Source organism: Haemaphysalis longicornis, unplaced genomic scaffold, assembly GCF_048455015.1.
Source record: "Haemaphysalis longicornis isolate Haplotype H1 unplaced genomic scaffold, Haemaphysalis longicornis Haplotype H1 scaffold_3, whole genome shotgun sequence".
Taxonomy (NCBI): domain Eukaryota; kingdom Metazoa; phylum Arthropoda; class Arachnida; order Ixodida; family Ixodidae; genus Haemaphysalis; species Haemaphysalis longicornis.
Window position 1 is genome coordinate 157,297,589 of NW_027526335.1, and position 22,378 is coordinate 157,319,966.

General features: G+C 47.5%; 1 protein-coding gene across 1 annotated transcript in view; it reads left to right on the plus strand.

Moving 5' to 3' along the window:
* Nucleotides 1-4,889: 4,889 nt before the first annotated feature.
* The window catches only part of LOC144175501 (putative 4-coumarate--CoA ligase 1), a gene marked incomplete in the record, with an annotated part of 354,765 nt that continues 337,276 nt past the window's right edge, over nt 4,890-22,378 (plus strand). The window contains 1 exon segment of the mRNA XM_077704581.1: nt 4,890-4,992.

Sequence of the window (22,378 nt, forward strand, 5' to 3'; positions counted from 1 at the left end):
TGCGTCAATATGCTGCGGTCCGTGCTCGCTGACGAAAAAATGGGCAGTTTGCTATCATCGCTGCCCTCTTTTACCCTTGGGCGTCAGTATAAAATGTCCACAAATGCAGTGGTAACGTTGGACAGGGCGCAGGCGAGTCGCCCACAGCAAGCATGCAGAGGTGCCCACAGAATGTGCTTCAAACACACGGCTGGCAAGCCGTGCGTTAGCGTGGCGGCCACATGGTAACAATAAAAAAAGACAGCAAGAAAACATGCAAGCAACACACCGCAGGGGAGGTGTTGCTCATAGTCGTCGTATGCGCCCGATCAGCGAAAGCCACAGTGCAACGATAAATTACGTTTTCGTTTTCGGCGTCGGCGCCGACTGCAGATTGCAGACGACCGGGGAGAATATTTCCTCCCCCGTTTCGGAGTTTCGTAGAGGCCGTACAGAGGGTGCTACGTGTAATTAGCTAAAGGGAGAAGCTCGCTTGTCCGTTAACCCCTCGATTTGCTCCCTTTTTCTACCCTTTTTTCTTAGGGTGTAGCATAACTTTATTAGTGCGCTATCCTATAAAGTACTCAAACGATGGCAGAAAGAGATGTAAATGGTGGAACCCTCCAAATAAGGCAGTGCTGGCGGAATAATGTGGCCTTGCGGCCGAGCCATAGTACTGAGCACTGTGAGCGTTTCTTTCAAGGCTTTGCATTTCCTCGTAGACTGTCCTATTTTTTGTGGGCACGAAGCCACATGTACCGCATTGGTTCCTTGCATTTTAAAAGCAATGTAATAAGCGAATCACGTGCTGATGGGAAATACAAGCAGGTGGCTATTAGGTTGGTTAGCAGGCTGTTAAAACGTATAAGTGCGCTGTTTATTCGTTAACACCGACAACGCACAAACGCAGTTATCAAAATGTAGTTTATAACCCAGCAGCTCTATCGTAAGGATAATCCATTATTTCGCGAGGTTATCGCCGTATTTAATACGGCCACACAAACGTGGTACAGACTATTTAAGCTTTAATGTTCCTAAACGCTTCTTCAACTACTGGATATTAAAACATATCCTTTGAATTCCTTGCAAAGGAAACTGTGCAAGACTGTTGCCTATAGTACTGAACCGCTAAGGAAAAGACATATAAAATATGTGTCAAAAAAGTGGGAAATAGGCAAAATGAAGGACCAGATGTTCGCGTACCAACGTCAACGTACAAAACCATGTGCAGGTAATGCCGGAGCCAGGGTATTTATCTGGTTGGGGGTTTGGGTTGTTGGAAGGGAGCTTTGCAGGTAGGAACAGAGCACTCCCTACGCGCTGTCTGGAACAGAAATTAATGGGTGGCATGGGGGTAGGGGGCGCGTGTTCTAACCCGCACTTCTCAGATATCTAGACTTTTCAGGGATGCGACGTCTTCTTTAAGGAAATAATGATATACAACACGGAGGAAGCTTTGTGTGTGAGAATTCACCTTCACTAGGCGCCAAAAAACACGGACGAAGGACTAAGGTAAACACAAACGCGGCGCCACTCACAACAAAAAGGGATTTTGAAAACAAAGAACATATGTACACACCACCGGCACATGTTACACACTTCTACTATGAATTGCATCGGACGTTTTTATCTAGATATTCTACTTCTTGCGGGGACAGTCCTAAAGACGGCTGGCTGACACATTTGTCGCCTCGTTTTTTGATTGCGTAGGCGTCGAGCATCTCCCTGGTTGTTTGACAAGTTTTTTACAGACGGGCATTCCCCAGTCGTTGCATGGTGGAGATATCTTACGCCATGATTTTACCTACAAATTCGCTATTAGGGAAGGTCAAAGTCAATGTTTAATATCGTATGCAGGCTACTGAGAGTGTGAACTTTTCGGCCACAATGCATTGGCTGCCGGTACTTCTGCCTGAGTCCACGTGTCCCAGTGGACGACTGAATTAGCGCAGGCGGAAAGAAAACGGAGAACAGCGTCATGCGAAAGGTAAAGAGAATGGCAGCATGGGCGGGTATGGAGTCATGTCTCTGACTGACTCCCCCTCACACTTTCGCCATGCAAAGCAGCTAAGGAGCCTCCTCCACCTCACACTACACTCCCCACACGCTGCTCCGTTCGTCGCTAACCCGAACCATGGGACATCTTCGCAAGGATTTAAAACATCATTTGCAACAAGGTCGCTGCTCCTCCGTGTGTGGCTTATACGAACCACGTGAAATTTGCACGAGAAAATCAAACACAATTTGCAACCACACTACCGTCCGGCATCAGCGACGCGCTGCGAGATAGCAGCAGAGTAGTAGTGCACCGCCGTGCGGTTGAGGATCACGAGATCACTTACTGTTATGCAACAGATATGCGCCGTGACCGATAACATTGCAGTTCGCGCTGCGTACAAATTTCGTGTTAGGAAGTACCGTAATTGCAAGTGCGTTTTTTCGTCGCCCAGCCTTTTGTTTAATGCAGGCAGCAGCAACATACCATTGCAACATTCGTGCGCATATCTTACCTATATATTGTGACCATTATTATCCGTTGGAAGTGTTGTAATTCACCATGAGGACAAAAGTGTCTGAGAAGTTATGGTGTTGATTGTGTGAAAGAAAAAAATACGAACGCCATTGATAGCGCATTTGAAACAATGGATCATTGAACCAGCATCCTTTATTTTGTTCAGGTCAGTTCCATTTCGGGTCACGCCTACTCAAAAAGATACGTTTGTTTTGGGGTAAATTCTGGCTAAAATACCAGTTTGTGTCCAGGTTTTTGTTATATTCGGTTCTGCTTTGACATGTTGGTCCTGCACGTTAGGTGGTCCCCATCGTTTCAGAGCACTTCTCCTCAGTGCTGCTTCCTTGGAGGGTAAACAAACGTCCATTTATGTCACCAAGAGCCACCATCACACTAATCGTTCCACTATCTCGATGGTCGCCCCTCGCTTATGTTTGGCGCTAGAACGGTCGTCAGGAGTTGACTTTGCCCGAAAAGGCCTGCCGTCACCCTAATCTTCGACGTGTAGGCCACTCGGTATGAACAGCGTTAAGGCCGCCGGTTTTCTACCCGACGATGGCTCGTCCGCGGTTTCCAAAGCTTCTAAAACACCCCACGAGGGAATGTAAGCGCCAGTATTTTCATCAAATTTGTCGCGGGATTCGGAACGTGTACAATTCCAAAAGGGAACTGACTGATTTCCTACCCTTTTAAACAGTTCTTTAAAGTCGCGCACTAGGACGACACGCTCACGCTCCTCTGAATGGAGCCTAGGCCTCTTCAGAGCTGCCTAACAAAGAGCTTGAGAATTCTTTCACTGCTGCTTCAAGGGATCAGTCAAACACCCTTTGGCCACCTTACGTAAGAATGAAAGAATTTTGCCCGGTCGTTATTTGGGAAGAAGATGGCAGGATCGCCGCCGGCCTAAGGTTCCGCAAACCAGCATGGATACATTTCCTGGGAGGGATAGGCAATGAGCGCGCAATCTACCATACTATTGTACTCTAATGTCCCGCCCTCCTCAGTGCACTCCTCTGAACACTCCCCTTTTAAATATGTAGTCGCCTTCTCAGAACATTGAAGACATTCCCTATTTAAAAGTTTATCCGCTAACTCCGAGCCATCCTCCTTCTGAAATAGTACCCTGTCGGTGGCGCACCAGATGGCTGAGTTTTCTTAATGCTGTCTCGGCAGTTCTTACATGCAGGTCCACCTGCTGATAATGTGCTGATATTGCCGGTAAACGCTAAGGCGTCGATCGGCAATAATATTACCTCTTCGCGATTTGAGATCCTCTCGATTCCGCCAGTTAAGTGTCTGCGTTATTTAATATGGGCTTCTCCTACAAACCGCTGTAGCGTCGAGGGCTTGGCACCTATTTCCAGGCGAACAATTACCCTACAACTAGAACTGTACATTGATTTACATTACACATCGCTATATAGACTTTCCCAAACAAGATGCCGCGTCACGCTAATTCTTCCACAAGGAATATGGTCTCCCTTAATTCATGTTGCTTCCTGTTCCGTGTTCGCGGCACGTGCTTTAAATGTTTATAGACTGGCATGATGGCGTGGGTTTTTCTCTGCTCGTCTTCTAAATGAAGATCAATAGCGGTCTGCAATGAATATCGACAATACCGTGGCTGCTTGGAACCATGCAGACTTCCTCGGCCGCTGTTCAATGACGAGCCTGAGGATTTCATTGACCGAGGTTTTGTCAGCGGCTCTATTTTTGGTTCGGTGGGGCAGGAGACAAAATTGGGGTGGTTCACCTTGCTGACGTGAGCTTATTCTGGTTGCACTAGCTTCGCTGCTTGAAGGGGGTGTTATGGGCCAAAAATGCACGAGCTCGCTTATCCACCAGTTGTCACTTTCTCATAAACGACGCAGGCCTCTTTGAAGAACAGATTTAGTTGGAAAAACATTGTGCTTCACAATGAACGTAAAGATTACAATGTGTCGAGCAAGCCGTCAAAAGGTCGACGGGCTCAGCCACCGTCTGCGACAAGAATGACACTCTTTTCCCGGCGAACATTTGTTTGTCACAGCTATTCTTTCTCGAACCATTTATATCGGCGGTGAGGATTGCCCAATAAAGAAAAGCAATCTAGGCTAATGATGCCCGTGTGAAATTCTCTCTCTATCAAACAAGATTGCCGGCGCTTTACATCAGAACAATAGTAAATGGGCGCTCAACTCCAGAAGGATAAAATAGTCTGGCTCAGCCAGGCGCTGGCAACAAAACTAAAGAATACAGCTTCGGCGCAACATAGTATTACTGCAAAACACGCGCGCAGCTCAGTGTTTCTTCGTGCATTTAGCGGGGTTACAATGTGTGGCACTTCACAGCTGCAGTCAAATCCTGCAGCTGGCGCCGCGCCGGTACTTGCGGGCGGAGTCTCACAGGTAGTGCTGAAGGCAGTGGTAAAGCACATCCGGGCGAGACTCATTGCAGCCGAACGAAAGCAACGCTCACACGCACGCCATCAGCAGGCTCGTATTTTCAGTACAAGCGCCCATGTACGTATTCTTCAACGTTTGCTATTTGGTCAATGTGTATAACCTAGACCAACGTGAGCTCGTAGCAGATACGATAAGAGAATGGGTCGTACTAGATGTTTTGTGGTGCGTCGCAATTCAAAGGAGCTGTCGCGCTTCAGATCATCTGGTTGGTTTTTTACTGTGCCCTATAAAACGCGGCTTATTAACACAAAATTGCCTTTTATTGTGGTGAATGTCGGCCTAGCACGGCTTATGATACTAAAGGGTAGAGTAAAGAAAGGAGCCCTTAAGGTCACAACGGAAGGACACGCTATGCAACGCTTCTTGTGTGCTTCGTGCACGGGTCATGCCATACGGGTTATGCATGTCATATATACGGGCCTTGCTTGCACGGGTCATGCTTGGGGGTTTGATTTCACTTCGAGTCGGCCATTCACCCTCAAGTAGAAAAAAGCGATGCTTCTAGATGCCAAAAAGTGTATACATTCATGGAAGGCGTCCCAGTTTCTGAGAGTCTTTTAACGATGCTCGGTCACCACCCTTTATACGATCGCCAAGCCCGAAACACTGCCTGGTCTGGTCACACCATCACAGAATACAAAAAGAGATTGTACCAGACAGGTGCAACCACACTAGGCGGTGCTCTAAAATGCAAACAACTCATTACCTTACAAAGCAATCATTCGGCATTCCTGGTTCGGTAAATTTTTCACAAACGTTCTTAATAAATTTACAACAGTATCGGCGTTCAGTCCCGATCCGCTGTATCGCCGACTACGCAAGGCAGCGAGAAGACGGACAATACCGCAGAATGGGCTGAGAATTGCTAAATCCGTGCAGGCAGCTACGGAGGGCCGGACAAACACTCGATTGAGGGATGATCTACAAATTTTGGTGCGGAAATGGCGGACTCAGCTCTCCCTCGATAGTTGTGGATAGAGGTTCTTGGGAGAGGCCTTCATCCTCCAGTATACACAACAGGCTGATGAGGGGATGCTAAAACCACTAAAACATTTTTTTTATATTTTGGTGTAAGGGACCGTTCTTCCATCCAATGTATGTGTTGCGCTTATTACGCAGGGTAATTGTGTCAATTTATAAATATGCTCAGCAAGAATGTTCCTACTTAGCTAGAGTCACCTATGCTAACGTGAAATAGCTTTTTGTGTTCACCAGAATGCTCAGTCGAAATTGCAGTAAAGCCAAGCGTAGAGGACACAAAAAGCAGTTGGGGGTGCACTGACAGCCACCGTGCGGGTACCGCGGATGTGGAATTTTGTGCATGGGGTAGAATCCTATCCGCTGTTTTGTAATGTCCAAAACTGAAGGTGTGTTTAACCCGCTGTGTTTTCTCTGTTCCTCTTGTGTATGAACATAAAGAGCGGCCCACAATCGATATCGACAAGAAAGTAGATTGTTGAAAATAATTAAATGTTGGGTATTATGGAAGGAGCTACCGAGCTGCAATAGTGGGCAGCGCCCATTCTGGAGAGGTGGCTCCCGATGACACAAGATGTTTAGCAGTGGCCACGTCTTTACTCAGGACACACATAAGGACACCGCTGAATTACATATATTTAAAAACAATCAGATGTTCTAAGAGGGCTCACAACGAAGCTTAAACCGTAGAAAACGAAAAAGAGAAGGAAAGCACAAGTTTGGATGCAAGCCCCTTTAGCGGCCAAGCAAAACACGCGTCATATAGAAAAAAGTTTGTGCCCATAAGAAGCAAGTAAAGTTGTTGAATGCGGAATTTAAAAGTGGCGGTTTGACATGCCCGCCGTCACATGCTACCACATGTTCCTATTAACAGCAGGCTGTAGAAGCTCTTGCTTTGCCATCCGTGAAGATAAATACCGAGGGCTCGTGAGCGCACGCGTTGTCCAAGCTTATGCGGGAGCGAGCGCCATGTGACGGGCTCGCAAGACGAAAAGGAAAACAAGTTAGAGGTGACACCTATGTTTGAGGCTTCAAACGTAGTCTCGTAAGTGTTACTTTAACTCCATGAGAGCGTTTTCGAACGAACTTGCTGTATTTATCATATCTGCTTGACAAGAACTGAAGGACAGAAAAAGCCGACACTTGAGTCGAACCCGCAGGGTACGAGCTGCTGGAAGTCAATGCGAGAATACATCACCCTGCAGTGGGCATCAGAATGGCTTTTGATGATGAATGATATTTATGCATTCATTCGATACCTTCGCTTGTAGGATTCCCAAGAGCATGTCTCCAACTTCCGTTTTTTGTACGTTTGAGGGTTCATGAAGGCACAAAGATTGCCGCAGCAATAAACGCCGACAATTGCCGTCTTGTACTTTTCTTGATTCTGCAGTCGGCTTCGGGATTTTTAAACCTTTCTCAAATGAACTCGATCCCGCCATATCACCTGTTATATTGTTTACATTTAGATCCGCGTGTTTGGTAATGATTGCTTTTATTTCAAGTCGGTAAATCTGTAACATGTCTATCATGGAGTCCAGTCCTATCTTTACATATTGGTGTCAGTCTTCCATACGATGGCGCACCCTAGTTTTCTTGTTAAAGCCGCTCACCTAATATTAAAAGTGTGGTTTCTCTGATTGCGTTAAAAGCTTTACGAATACACAATTTTGCGAGGTAATGTATGGTCATCATCATCAACCTTGGTCAGGGCGACCCACCGATGAAGGCTTCTTCCTTTGGCTTTCACCTATATTGCCCTAAGTTGCCCGAGCCTATTCTGTGCCTTCTACTGTTTTTTAATCCTCCACCGCCTTATTGGGCTTCCCGTTCTTCTAAACCCGCCTATGCCTTATTCGTTGTGTTACCCGGGTTGTCTACCGGTCGTCAGTTCCCCTGACGGTCAATATTCTGAGGTTAGGTACAGCCGTTGAGACTGTACGGATATTAAAGTTCCTCGTTTTCTTTGGTACGGTTAAATATTTGGTATGGCAGGTTCTGTAAAATCTGGCTTATAGCATTGGCTAAATCAGTCTGACCGTTTCTTGTTTTCTTTTCTACTCTTCTCTCGATAGTTTTCGAATAAGGGTAGTTTGTTAAGAGGAAGAGGAATAAACATTTAATTGCGCAGTCAATCTTCGCTTGATTGGGAGTTTTAAAATTAGGGTAATTGTTTATATACCCTGTTTTTTATGATTGTGATTTCGTCTCGTCCGTTTGACTCTAGAGCCAAGCCAAGCCTTCTTAGTTAACTGCTCTCCGGGAGGACATCCATAACAATTCAAGCGAGATTACTAACTTCGCGCCTTCGCGCCCTTCGTCGAGTGTGAAGCGTAGAATATTGCGGAGACAAATACCGGAATTTTCACAATTACTATAAAAATTGCTTGATAGGTCTAATATATTGGGTTTTATTTTGTTTTATTTTCCCTATTAATCAGTGGTTTAGTTTCTGAGAGGCTGACGTTAATCCTTTGCCCCCAGTTCTTGTATGGGGTCTGAATGTTGGTGTGGCATACGTTCCGGTAGAAAATACGCCGGCGTGGCTTAGTGAGTCAAGTTTTGCACTGCCAAACCCAAATGCATGGCTTTTTTCTCCGCCGAGACGGCCGTTTTTTTGATGAAATCCGAAACTGAAACACCGGTGTATCGATGGGGAACGACGCTTTGGTAGGATGGCGTCAGTTACGGGCGCCGCTGGGGACCGCGTTTGTCTATGCTAGCACGGACACGGTGTTGAACAAAGTTCAGTGCGCAGACGCGGCACCTACTGCAAATGCGTATGCTTTCGTTCGTCTCCGACGTAGTATCATTGCCCTCCTATCCACGTTTCAGCTGCGCTTGTGCCATCTTCCTGGTTCAGGCCTTCGGGTGGCAGCGACGACGTATTTCTACGCACGCTTTATGAGCAGGGCTAATAGCGGACGCCTAGCAGGCACGGGGAAGTCGAAAAATGTCCCTAATAACGCTATCGCGTTATTACCGACTCGACGTTCGCGTGCGCCGCGTGAGAAGCGCCTTGCATAGTCCAACCCCAACTTCGAGAACACTCTGCCCGGCGTTCCTGGCGTGATCTATTGCGTGCTCTTCTCCTCGACAGTTCACGCTGTATTCGCGAAGCTGGTTGCCGCCGGTTCTATCACGGTCCAATTTGTGAGACAAGTGAAAGCCTGCGAAAAAGATATCAGGGGCTACCAGTCATTGAGACATTTCGAGGGCAACTTCGGAAATACATGTCAGTTGCAACAGCCTGGGCCCGTTTGCCCGTACGCATAAGTTCCCTCCTACAATAAGACGGCGACCGCCGACTACGATAAGTCGGAGACAGCCGCGCCAAATAAGTTGGTTGCCGGAATCGCCGCACGTGACCATCCAGAGAAAACTTATTGGGTACCAGCGACACTTATGTACCTAGCCATCGAGTACCTAGCTGATCACACGGATACAAAATATAGGGACTTTAACAAAATCTAGGGGAAACGCTACGAAACCGAAACAGATTGAAAAGTCAACAATCGGCGGGCAGAAAATCAGCTCGCAGTACGCTAGAAAGCCAAGTGGGCGTCACCTAGGACCGTTGTAGCTAAAGAAAACGCTGCCGCATTTTGCCGACAGTCATCTGCCTGCTTTAGAAGCGGCGATCGTTGTGAAATAGAGCAAACATTATCAGTTAAATTGCGCCACATTTGGAACCTTGTTGTCTGAGATCTATAAAAACACCCCCACACGCAACCACTTCCCGTGGCGCGACTACACGTCTAGTTTCACATGTCCACGGAAAGCAGAAGACGCTTGTAAACAGGCTTTCCAGATTATTTTATTTTGACGACGATGCTCTCGTATTTTTGGTCACAAGGATTAATGCAATGAATGTTTAAGCACACTCATTATTGCGACTTGCTCTCGCCAAAGTTGCACAAGCGAAATGGCGCTAATAGGTTTACCACGCAACCACGGCCGATGGCTTGTGTGTTGGAGTGCGCGTCTGTGGTGCTGCAATATACTATAACGATTTACAGAAAGATTGATTGATTGATTGTAGGGTTTAACGCGCCGACGCAACGCAGGCGATGAGGCGCGCCGTAGTGGAGGGCTCCGGATTAATTTTGACCACCTGGGGATCTTTAACGTGCGCCGAAATCTCGTACACACGGGCGTTTTTGCTTTTCGCCTCCATCAGAAAAGCGGCCGCCGCGGCCGGGAAACGAACCCGTGACCTCGTGCTCAGCAGCGCAACGCCTTAGCCACTGAGCCACCGCGGCGGGTGATTTACAGAAAGCAACATGTTTCTACCGACAACGCAATACTGACATACAATAAAAACACATTACGCCTCAACCGTCTGTACCTGAAATAAACTCGTACATTTAGCGCAGAAGCCGTCGCCGGAGACTATTGTCCTCACAAAACGTCCATGCAGACGACAGCGTCTACCCTCATCTGACATATTCACCTAAAAAAAGTGCTAGCGTCTGCGTAGGCGTTTGGTTCGGTTGTGTGTGTCACCGTACTGAAGCAAGGCACTAGTATCTATCGGTGAGTGAAAAAAAAAGCAAAATTTGCAATGCAAAAAGTACGCCAGTAAAAAAAAAAAAAAAAAAAAAACGTGTTGTGTTATCATCGTATGGGCTTGCCCGATGCGTCGTTGCTATGGTGGCTAGAAAGGGAAGGTGTAAGTATGGTCCCTAGAAATATGTGCTAGTCTGCCGTCCGCGCGCTTTCTCTATGGGAAGGAGTATCCGCGCCGCTGATGCAAGCACAGCGCTGCGCAGAGGGCGCTGCGAGCAATCGGAGCGCCCGAGCGGCCGGAGCGAGAGCGGCCGCAGGCCGGCCTGTGCCGCGCGCTACTGCCGCGGAGCGCGAGCGCGCATCGGTGTTTGTCGGCCACTTAGAGCGGTGAAATCGAATGGTACGAGGTACATCAGCTCACAATTGAAGGTACAATAGTACTATAAGACCTTTTAGTTTCATGCCCCGAGTTTTTCGCGAATTGGGTTACGGAGCCTCTTTGCGGCCGCTGAATTTCGCGAGTGAGACCGAGGGATGAAACCGCAGCAACCAGCGTAGCCGTTTCACTACCACCGCTTGAACCATTATTAAAGTGAAGCTCTCTATATCTCACTGATGGCCTATGTCGCCTCGAAAAAGCACTGCAGGAAAGCCAACTGTCTCTGACGACGGTGATGTTTGTGAGTAAAGTGACAGGGAAAAAAACGCTTCCTGTGGTCAGAATCGAAGCTGGCTCCATCGCGTTATGAAGCCGACGTCTATCTCATTGCGCAATTCCAACATGCTCAAAGCAGTTTGGATTTGAAGAGGAGTGCATGGACGTGCACATGTAATTAGTGAGAAAAATGATCCACTGCGAGCTCCACTCCGCCACGCTGGTTGAACACGAAGCTTTCTTCGCGTGAAATCAAACGGCAAAGGGTAGATGATCGCAGCTTCCAAAGCAGACGACTGTCGCAAAAGGCGGCAGCATTTTCATTGGCTGCGCCGGGCCTAGGTGTCGCCCACTTGGCTTCCTGGCGTACTGCGAGCTGATTTTCTAGCCGTCGATATGCACCTTTTCAGTCGGTTTCGGTTTCCTCGCGTTTTCCCTAGATTTCTTTCACAGTCGTCAACTAGGTGCTGAACTTTCACTGGTCCCTAGATAAGTTGTCCCTAGATGATCACTTGCGGCGTTTCCGGCAAACCACTTATTCGCCGTTGCTGTCTTCGACTTATCGTAGTCGGCGGCCGCTGTCTTTTTGCAGGCGGGAACTTATGCGTTCGGGCAAAACTGAACGCCGCCCCGACCAAACCGTAACCGCCGGCGCAAGCGTTCGTCGTCGTAGACCTCGAACGGGCGTATTCGGTCGCGAAACGCGCTGTCTGCGCAAGGACAGCCTTAGCAGCAGAGCTAGTAGCCGATGTGGGCGAGGGGGAGCAACGGCAGCCATCCTTTAATTATAAGTTCGCAACTTATCCGCGTACGCTGGCCGGGTCCTTCGTATGTAAACAAGGCTTATCCGCGCGCTTCTTTCGGTTCCTGGCAAAGGACGTATTTCCTAGGGAGCGCATAAACTTGCGACTTCGCTGCGTAGGCTGGCCGGGACCTCCCTACCAGTATAAGGTGGGGAATAAGTCGGCCACCTTATTGGCGCGCTTGTTTCGGTTTCCGGCAAACGACTTAAGCGCATAAGTCGTAGTTGAGAACTTATTCTCCAACTTATCATGTACGGGCAAACGGCCCCTGGTCTCCGACGAAGGGAGAGAGGTCAGCAACTTTGTGCTTCTCCAGCCACTTTGCTGTTTCTCCACAAGTCGGACCTGCGGTAATTTTTTTTCGCCTTGCTGACCATAACGGAGGTGCACGAAACGTCTATGCTTAAATCCCAAAATAAAAATAAATGTCTATGGAACCTATTTCATTTACCCTCAAGTTAAGATCTACCTCAGGAAGTTGTACAGAGGGGCATGCAAGGTTTTCAACAAAGGCGAAAACGGGGAAACCCATAAACAAGCAACATATATATAGCTTTCGATATCAACAATATTGCTACCATAGTAGACTAAGTGTACTTACAGCACTCTAAACACGTGGCTGGCTTTTGGGGCTACACAAATACATTCATGCAACCTTAAACACACAAGATGCAATCTTCTCCTGTAGAAGCTAATGACGGTTGGAATTTCTCGTAAGGCTTCGGCCCCCGGTCCACAAAGCACGAATAGCAGGATGATACAACACGTAGAAGTAGACACTCTACCTACATGCTTTTGTGCGCCTTTTCATAATAAGGAGGGCCAAGACGTCTTCATGAGAAGGAGAAAGGGGAGGTTATTGTGGAAAGTGTGCTCGTATCTCGGCCCCTAGCTGGTACCTCTCAATCTGGGTGATTTCTTCGCAAGCATAATACATAAAATACGTCAATGATTCATAGAAATAATTTTTATCCCCAGGCGTTGTTATTAAAGCTGTCGGAAGGAAAGGAGAACAACGTCGCATATCGCACCCCTTATATAGAACCCAAAGGACGTTTTTTTTAAAGCAGCACGTTGTAGGTATGATTTTCAGTAAAAATTGCGCACAAAGCCACTTGGCGGTATTGTCTCCTGTCTGGTGTCAAAATCTCTGGCGGATTCAAAAACATGTGACTAAACGCGCTTCCGGGAAACGTATAACCGGGAGAAATTCGTGTGATGTTTTAGATGCGACGGCGTCTCATTCACTCGCCTTGTCCCTCCATACGGCGTTGTCGTTGTACTTCCACACCCCTCCCCTATTCTCCTCGCCGCGCGAGCTGCGCTCTCCGCCGCTCATCCCCTCTCCTCTCCGATAGCGAACACTCTCTCGTGAAGGGCATTGGAATGGATTCGATTGGATTGGCTTGGCTTGGCATGGCTCGGCTAGAATTGGATTGGATTTGATTGGATTTGGGTTGGATTGGATTGGATTTGGATTGGACTGGATTAAAGTGGATTGTGTTGGATTGTGTTGGGTCATAGCCGCGCCACGTTGCGTCATAGCAGCGGCAGGGGGTTCACGGCCCGTTTCACGCGATGGGAGAATCCACCTAACGGAAACAACAACGGAACCCCCTATGCGTCACATCTACACAGGGGTTCCCGCGAGGGGAGGTGGGAGTAATTTTTTTACTATAGTAGGCAGTGCATTATTTATAAAACGTTGAAAGAAGTATTACCGCTCACTTCTCAAGTATATCAGCCTACGTGGTGTGAATAGTTCTTTAGGTCTCTCAATGTGTCCCCGCGCAAACTACCGATAACCTGGAGATACAAAACATTTCAAGTGGGCCAACTCGAACGGTAAAGCTACAGCCCTACAGAGAACGAGTGTTCATACTCCCGGCAGTGTGATATTCAGAAGGTCATGGCATGCAGCTGCGTTAGGTACCCGTACTTGGAAACATGGACGTTTTTTTCCATTCTGCTCGATGTCAACGTCCCTTATTCCACATGCCATTCCCCTAAAAAAAACGTATAAAACAATGAACACCGGGAAATTACGTCAGCAGCAGCCAAACGGTAAGCATAAAACGGTGCTTTAGAAGCGTTTTAAAATTTTCTACAGACGCGGTTCGACAATGGGGACATCGCACGTGGATCCACGAGGAAACATAATAAAAAAATGTCGCTCTCAGTGCTCACAATTGCCTTATCTGGCATTTAGAGCTTTTTCGGTGACCTTATTCCAGACTTTGCCGGTGGAGCTTTATGGCTCGTGCCTAGCACCCCCACGCACGTGTGCGGCCATGGTGTATACACGAATTCACAGAACTTGTTTTTAGTTTCATCTATTAAGGCAATTCGGTCATGAATGTATTAAAGCGGCGCTTTGTATGCCTCACTGAAGGCTTTATTCGTTCGAATAAAACACATTGCAGGAAAGAGAAATTTTCACAATGAGCTTTACAAAACTACGCTGATTATAAGCGAAGGCACATCGCGTGCCTCAAGAAAGAAACGTTTCCCGTGGTAGAAATTGAGCCACGATCGCTCGCGTTATCAAGTGTACATCTATCTGATGGCACTATTCTGACCCGATAGAAGCAGTATGTTATACGGAATTTCACGTTGACTCAGGTTTCATAGAAGAAAACTTCGCGTTAAAACCATCTTTCTTTTAATAAGTGAGTTTGATATTTCTTTGAAGCGGCGTTTACATGACTGCATTGGCTTCTTCAAAGTAAGTCGCAAGAGAAGCAGCAGAGGGTCGGTTGAAATGATACCTACAAAACAGGCGGTACAGATGTAATTCCTTAGACTTGCTTTCCGTCACCTTAGATACGCACGTCAGAAGAATCGACGAGACAAATACCAAAATTTTGAATACTAGGCAAAATTAGCCTTGCACCGCTCTTCTCAGAGGCGCGTGGAAGTCTACTTTTGTCCTTCTATAGGCTGCGCGTCCCCGGAAAATTAGTTCCCAGCAACAAACAAAATGACAATTTTCAGCACAGCAACCTAAAGCAAGAGAACATCAACCTACTTTTAAGTGCCTCATAATATACAACCAGAACCGCAGGTAGCAATCATCCTTACAGAGTCTTTGAGCACCCTCACGGCATTTCCAGCAGCACAACGGACTCAAAACACCTGGTCAAACAACAACCTTCAAACTGACAGCAACTGTGTGCTGAGTTCGATGGCGCAGCAGCATTTTAGGCACTGTGCTCGCTCAGCATGTCTCTGCACGGCTGTACTCTTGAGTGGCGTAGATAACCGACAGGTTCCTTCAAGGCAAGAAACCATTGATTGGACGCTGCGGAGGTCCCGAATGCTCTACTAATTCATGCGTATGAGAAAGAAAACGGCCACCGGTTACCGACAAATGTGGAGAATGCCGTTCCGTAGTTGACGACGTACTGAGTGGCACTTCCTGCGATGAAGCGAGATGATGACTGTATTTTAAAATGTGCTCTTGCTATATATTACTTCTCTCAGCGTTTTCACTGAATGTACCATTATTGAAGACTTTTGAGTTTTCAAAGGCCTGCATGTTCGACTTTCGATGTGTGAAAAATATTCGAAAGCGACAAAATAGTTTTTCAGAAATAGAGGGTGTCCAAAAACTTTGTGCTTTGCTCCAAAGAGGCATTTACCCAGTTTCGACCACTTGAAATTTTCAGTAGCATGACATTTACGGTTCATGCCTTTCTCGAAATAGTTATCGGCTATCCTTTAAAGACTGTCGGCGAGTCCGCTTCCTCACGATGTATACAGGACACCGATCAGCGTAACCAAATCTGTAAATTACGCCAAACGTGATGCCGAGCATAATATTGGATCAAAAAATAAGGTCTGCGGTGTGTCATATCGCGATGCCAGCCTGACAATTTGCGTTGGGCGACGCTACACCACCGATGACATTTTTTTTCTCGGATCCTACGACGGTCAATTTGTTGCCATTGTCGTTACAGCGCACCCCGCTATCTTTCCTTTCGGTGCCTTGTGTGAGAAAAGGTTCAGGGGTATCTTATAGTCTGCATAACTAAAACATTTGCTCACTTTACGTCTCCCTATGCCTTCGTCGGACTGCAGTGGTTGGCGGATGCATAAATAGGCTAATTTCGCTGGCTACATCAGTGTTAATGACACAATCGGGAAGGCAGCGTTCATGATTCATCTGGCCGCCAGAACTGTGAAGCGAAAACCCTTCGTGCTGGGAGTCTTGTCTATGAAGCAGAGCTTCATAAATCGGGCATCGTAATACACTGCAAAATGTTATTTACGTGTGCATTCTCACGACCTTGCAAATTCTTCGCCGTGCTTTCCACGCACGCAACAAAATATTTGTGTTGCTCAGTGAAGAGTTAGCTCCATATAGCAGAGAATGCTACACCGTGCTCTGAACGACTTCCACCAGATTGTTCTCCAATTATGCTTGCACTGAAGGCATTCGGCACTGCCCACAGTGATGTATGAGTATATTCTTACATATTCATGCAGAATTGTGCAGCCAAAACTGCATATCCAACTGCGACGAGATTTGAAACTTCAGAATCTAGAGTAACTAGTTGTCTAACTAAATGGGGTTGGTACTTTATGTTCGCCGTAATAAACACCTTTCATTACATTTGTCAAAAACACAAGATTATCACCCAATAACCTGTTGAGTTACTGAACGATATTTTTGTTCTTTTGCGGCAGCCATTCGCATTGTTAAATTTTGTGGTTACTAGTACTTTACGGAACCATGCTGTAGATGAGACTTATGTAAGAATACTAGAGGTTATCTACAATGGGTCTACAGATACCGTCGTCCTCCATAAGGAGAGCTGTAAAATACCTGTAAGGAAGGGCGTCAGACACAGAGACACAATCTCCCCAATGTTATTCACAGCATGTTTACAAGAAGTATTCAGAACATTGGATTGGGAACAGGTGGGAGTAAGGGTTAATGCAGAATACCTGAGAACAGATTTAGGGGAAATCCCCAAGGTGGAGTAAGTTTCTGCAAAGGAAAGTTTGACATCCACGTGAATGCAGCCGTACGGCTACCAAGGAAAGCTATACAGCTTCCTCAGAAACTTCGCAGTTCAAGAAAAATTCGTCCTGGTCCAGGATTTGAACCCGGTACCACCACTGCTCCGGTTAAGCGGTGGTCCCGGTTTCGAATCCTGAGAAATCCGGGTTCAAATCTATCAGATTTGCTGATGACGTTGCCTTGTTAAGACTCGGGGGAGGAATTGCAGAGCATGCTTACCGCACTGGACAAATAGAGTAGAACCGTGGGCCTGAAAATTAATATGCAGAAAGCTAAAGTAATGATCAATAACCTCGGAACAGCACAGCGGAATGAGATAGGGGGCGAGGCCGTGGAAGTAGTAAGCGAATATATCTACTTAGGCCAAGTTGTGACCCTGGGTCCCAAACATGAGGCAGAGATAATTCGATGGATAAGAATGGGATGGAGTGCATTCGGCAGGCATTCTCAGATAATGAATGGCAGCCTACCATTGTCCCTTAAAACGAAAGTGTATGAGAGCTCCATCTTACCGGTACTCACCTACGGGGCAGAAAATTCGGTGCTAACTAAGAGCGTTCAACTTAAATTGTGGACGACTTAGCGCGTAATGGAACGGATGATGATAGGTGTAACATTAGGGACAAGAAGAGAGCGGTGTGGGTCTGGGAACAAAGGCGTGTTAAGGACATATTAGTAGAAATTAAGAAGAAGAAATGGACGTGGGCAGGGCATGCAAGGCGAAGGCAAGATAGCCGTTGGTCATTAAGGGTAACAGAGTGGATCCCTAGAGAAGGCAAGCGTTGCAGGGGGCGGCAGAAAGTTAGATGGGCAGATGAGATCAAGAAATTTACGGGGATAAATTGGTCGCAGTTAGCATAGGACCGGCGTAATTGGAGAATTGGAGAGACCTTTGCCTTGCAGTTGGCACAGATAGGCTGGTGATGATGATGATATCATGACTACCTCGGTAAACAGCAGCCTTGCATCATTTTTATAGACTAAGAAAAACCGTTCGACTATATACACACCGCAGCGGTGCTGGGAGCATGAAACACCACGGTGTCATAGAGCGACCAGCTGGTTGCGGTTGAGGTGGCAGGGAACAGAGCCGTGAGTCCCCCGATTTTTTTTGTTACGCACATACGCCCTTATTCATAATATGAATGAATTTCAGCGGTCCCGCTTCCGCAATTAGGTTAAGAAGGGGCCGATCAAACCCGTTTAATGGCGATGACCGAGAACAAATGTAAAATGATGATGATAGTGTGGCGAAATGTGCCAGGCACTTCACCTTGCTCTTTACAATTTCTGACATAGCACCAGCATCATGAATAGCGTCGAAAAAGAATATTTGTATTTAAGGTTCCTGGCTTAAGCATAGCACCAGTCTTCTATGTGCCACGATACTGCGCAGGCCAGTTCAACCCAAAGAGCCTTTTTCTGCCACCGTTGCTTCTTGCTACTTGCTTTCTTCCAGCGGCTCCAAATTGGAAACCACGTTGCTTCCGACGTGTTTCGATGATGGTCATACAAACACTGCCTGCTGGGATGACGGTGCTGGTAGCCATTTAAATAATTCCACGCTGCTCTAAAGGCTAGCCAAGCAGCTCCAGCCTTTGGCGAAGAGTGCAGTCCATTGCTGGCTACGCAATCATCATTCGTAGGCGTATGCACATCGTTTAAACCTTCGACCTGTAAATCCTGGAGTGTTCTCGGTGACCAAGTCGGTTCTTTTAAAGTTGGACGTCCATTGAGTACCTCTAAGCCCTTTGCTTACGCAGTTTCTTTGGTGTATTCTGCGACGGATACAACGTCAGGTGATAGGGTAAGAGTGCGGCTCTGTCCATCCCGTGGATGCTGTGACGAGTCTAGTTTTGATCTGTTGTTTGGTGATACCATGCGCACTCAGCACGCGTCACTCCCGTCGTTCTGTGAAGCACAGGACTCGCTTTGCGGACAGGGCCCTGCAGCGGCTAGCCAAATGTGTCGTCGAACGTGCTGCCTATTGGACCCGTAGCGATTGCTCCCTTTCCGCTTCAGAAGTGACTGACCATGAAAGGAATTGACGCCGAGACTGCTCGTTTCAGACGCCAATTGTTACGAGGTCTTCCTTAATAAACCTTCGCTGGCACCGTCCAAAATGCCTCGTCTGTGCCTTGTACCGTTATGACCATGACCCAAGACCTGAATCTCTGGAAGTGCACTCCTTCGTCCTGCTGGTAGCTAGTGAGGGAAGTAGACGCTGACGTGGTGGCCTGCGCGTGCACCGAAAAATTGGAGGCCGGGTCAGTGTGCTTCTTGCCTTTCTTCACATTGAATGCATTGTGTGGGTCGCACATGACGGTCGCATGTCTCACCTTGTATATCCTGCACGATATATTTCGCCCGCGGTACTGTGACCAATGGCCCACCGTCGTGCATCTATAGCATCGGTTCTGCTTTGCAAGGCGGTTATTTTTTCGTCGATGCTCAACAAAGCCTTTTATGAAACTTTATGCTGGGCTAGTTGGTACACGGTCATCATAAGGAAGGTTAGCCCTTCAAAAAACAAGACACCCGACAGAAAGTGGATAAATTCAAGTGCCTGCCCTGTCCATTTTTGGTCGTGTGTCTTGCTTTTTAAAGCGCTAACCTCCCTTGTGGAGCATTTCATGCCTGTGTGTTGTACTTTGCCTATTTGCAAAAGAAGCACTCATTACGTTCAAGCATCGATGCTTGAGAGGAGTGCAGAACCGACGTTGACTTGCTGTTACGTTGGAGTGGGTCGTTTGAATCTGTCGAAGTTTCCGCCGGAGCACCCCACTCTTTCTCGCCTGGAGCTCGATCTGAATGTACCATAAAAGCTGTTTCCGTTGGCGGGATAGCGATTTTTTTCGTACAAGAGGAAGGTGGCGTAGAGAGAACTTTCCCCTGGAAACGAACGTGTCGATGTAATGCTTCGACGATCTCTCGGTAATACCTGGAAGAGAATTTCGCATCACACAGACGAGAAACTGCTCATTGGGAAGTCCAGAACCTTCACCCGGCTGACGTTCAGCTGAACGCAGTCGTACAATCTCTGCAGTTCCTTTGAATCCAATGGAGACGTCACATGCTGCAGGTCGCGAAGTGTTTTTAAATGCCGGTGTATACTACGGCTCTTGTCCCTGAAAGTTTACTTGAGATGCTGGATGGTAATACTGTAGCACGGCTCCTTTGTTTGAGCCCGGCGATGGCTGTTGCTGCTTCACCTACCGGGTAATTTCGAAGGTAGGAAATCGATTCTGTCGTGGTGAGTCTTGTTCGGATGGACCGCGACGTTCAACTACTCCCAGAACGACATCCACTGACACACGTCCCCATGAGAAGGCGTGACGGTCAGCATTCGGAGACGAGCTGTGTTAATAAGGGGCGGAGCCGTCGCTGGGGCAACGGGAGAATTATTCGCCGCCAAAGGGACAGCCTGCAGCGTGCTTCAGACGCCCAGGTCCTCAATCCGCCACTGAAGGCGAGTCAGAGCCTCGAGCAGTCGTCATAGCATTATGCAGACTCGTAATTCCGTACAAGGTGTTCGACAGGAATGGCGTCCTCGAACTGGGCGTAGATCTCGCGAAGCTCGTGGCGGCTCGCCAAGCCGGCTCGTCACCTTTCCTACTGCTTTTTGGTCAGAGGAGCCACTCTCGACGAGTGGTGTCGTCTCGTGCGGGATTCTGGTTACATGAGTTCGCCTAGCATCAGGTCTAGCTTACAACCAGTGCATAGTCGCGTTGAAACCTCCGCTTACTTTATCGGCAGGTAGTCAGTTCGGCGCGTTGTTTTCAAGGATGCGGATCCGTCATTCGGAGCCTCTCATTTCTAAGGTGTCCGCACCAAATGTCGCGGAGCGACCAGCTCCTTGCGGTTGAGCGTACAGAGCCGTGAGACCCCCCCCCCTCCCATCCACCTCATTAATGACGAATGTACAGTGCTGATGATAGTGTCATCTTGGGGAACAGCGCGAACTAACAGGGACACAAAAAGAAAGAAGTGGACAGGACTAGCGCTGACTTTCAACTCTAAGCTGTTGGTCAAACAGTTCGCTGCTTAAACGTTCGATTATTGGAGCATCGCAACAAACTTAAAAAAGATGATTACGAACGTCTGGCCGAACATTGCCGCACGTGTGAGCACCGATGCTATGCGCTTTTCCGCGAGACTGATATCCTGTTTAAGCATAAGGACAGGCGTACTAGAGAGTTGATGGAATCATACTACATCAAAAAAGGGGGGAGAGATTGTATCAGTGAAACATCAGTTGTCCTGCACGAAAAAGAATTTGGTTATTTGGAGCGGTCGTCGCGATAAGGTGTTCCTGTGTTAAGAAATGTGCGTTGTCAACAGTGGAGGGTTTTGGTCTTGATAGTATGTCATTGGCTGGTGTGGGCACGTGGCGTGGTGGGGGAGGAGGATTCTGTGTATGTATAAGTAGTTACGTCTTTTCCAATAATTCGAGTTGAAAGTCAGCGCTAGTCCTGTCCACTTCTTTCTTTTTGTGTCCCTGTTAGTTCGCGCTGTTCCCCAAGATGCAAGTACACCAACTCGCCCAACTCGCCACCCTGATGATAGTGTGGCGGTGCGGCCACTAGTAACATTTTTCGCGTTACAATTCCTGACAGACGAAATAGAGGAGACCTACCTAAGTCCTCGAAAAGACATGCAAATGCATGTAGGGAGCATATTTCTTTAGAAGCAAAGCGACAAATTCGTGATCAGATAGGGTGCAAAACAAGGGGATACCATCTTGCCATTCTTTCAACAACATGTCTGGAGGAGTGTTCAGGAAGCTAAACCGTGAAAACGCCAGGATAAAGATATACGAGAACATTTCAGCTATTTGAGGTTTGCATACGACATACCCATGGTAACGGAGTCAGCAGCAGCACACTTCCGAAAAATGTTGTCGTGTTACAATTAAAAAGCATGGTGCCCGTGACGGTAAAAGTAAATAAGAATAAATCCAATGTATAGACATGCCTGTCCGGACCGAGCGCTTCTTAGCACACTCTCCTGTGTCGCTGGCGTGAGCTCCGCCGCCTCGGTCATGTTGTGCCCAGGGGCTTGGGACAGAGGGCCGAGGATCCGGTTGGTCACTCATAAGAGGGGGGCAGCTACTGCACTAGGGGGGGGGGGGCCTGAGCCTTCTCTCGTGAGGATCTGGTGATGCATGTGGAAAATGCCCTCTTCGGCATATGAAGGAAACGCTAGAAATAGTAGAAGAATATAACCACCTCTGAAGGATTTTCAGTGCTGGCCCAATAACGAGGGAGCAATTCGCCGCAAAGCAGTTATCGGCTGGGGTTCACTCGGGAGGAGCTCCCAAAAAATGAAACGCAAAGAGAATATACGACCAAGGTATTCCGCCCGTAGTGCCATATGGAGGGGAAACTATGTGTCCTTCTAAACAACTGGAAAGCAAACTTAGGTAGGCTCAGCAGGCCATTGGACCAACAATGATTGGGATAACACGTAGGA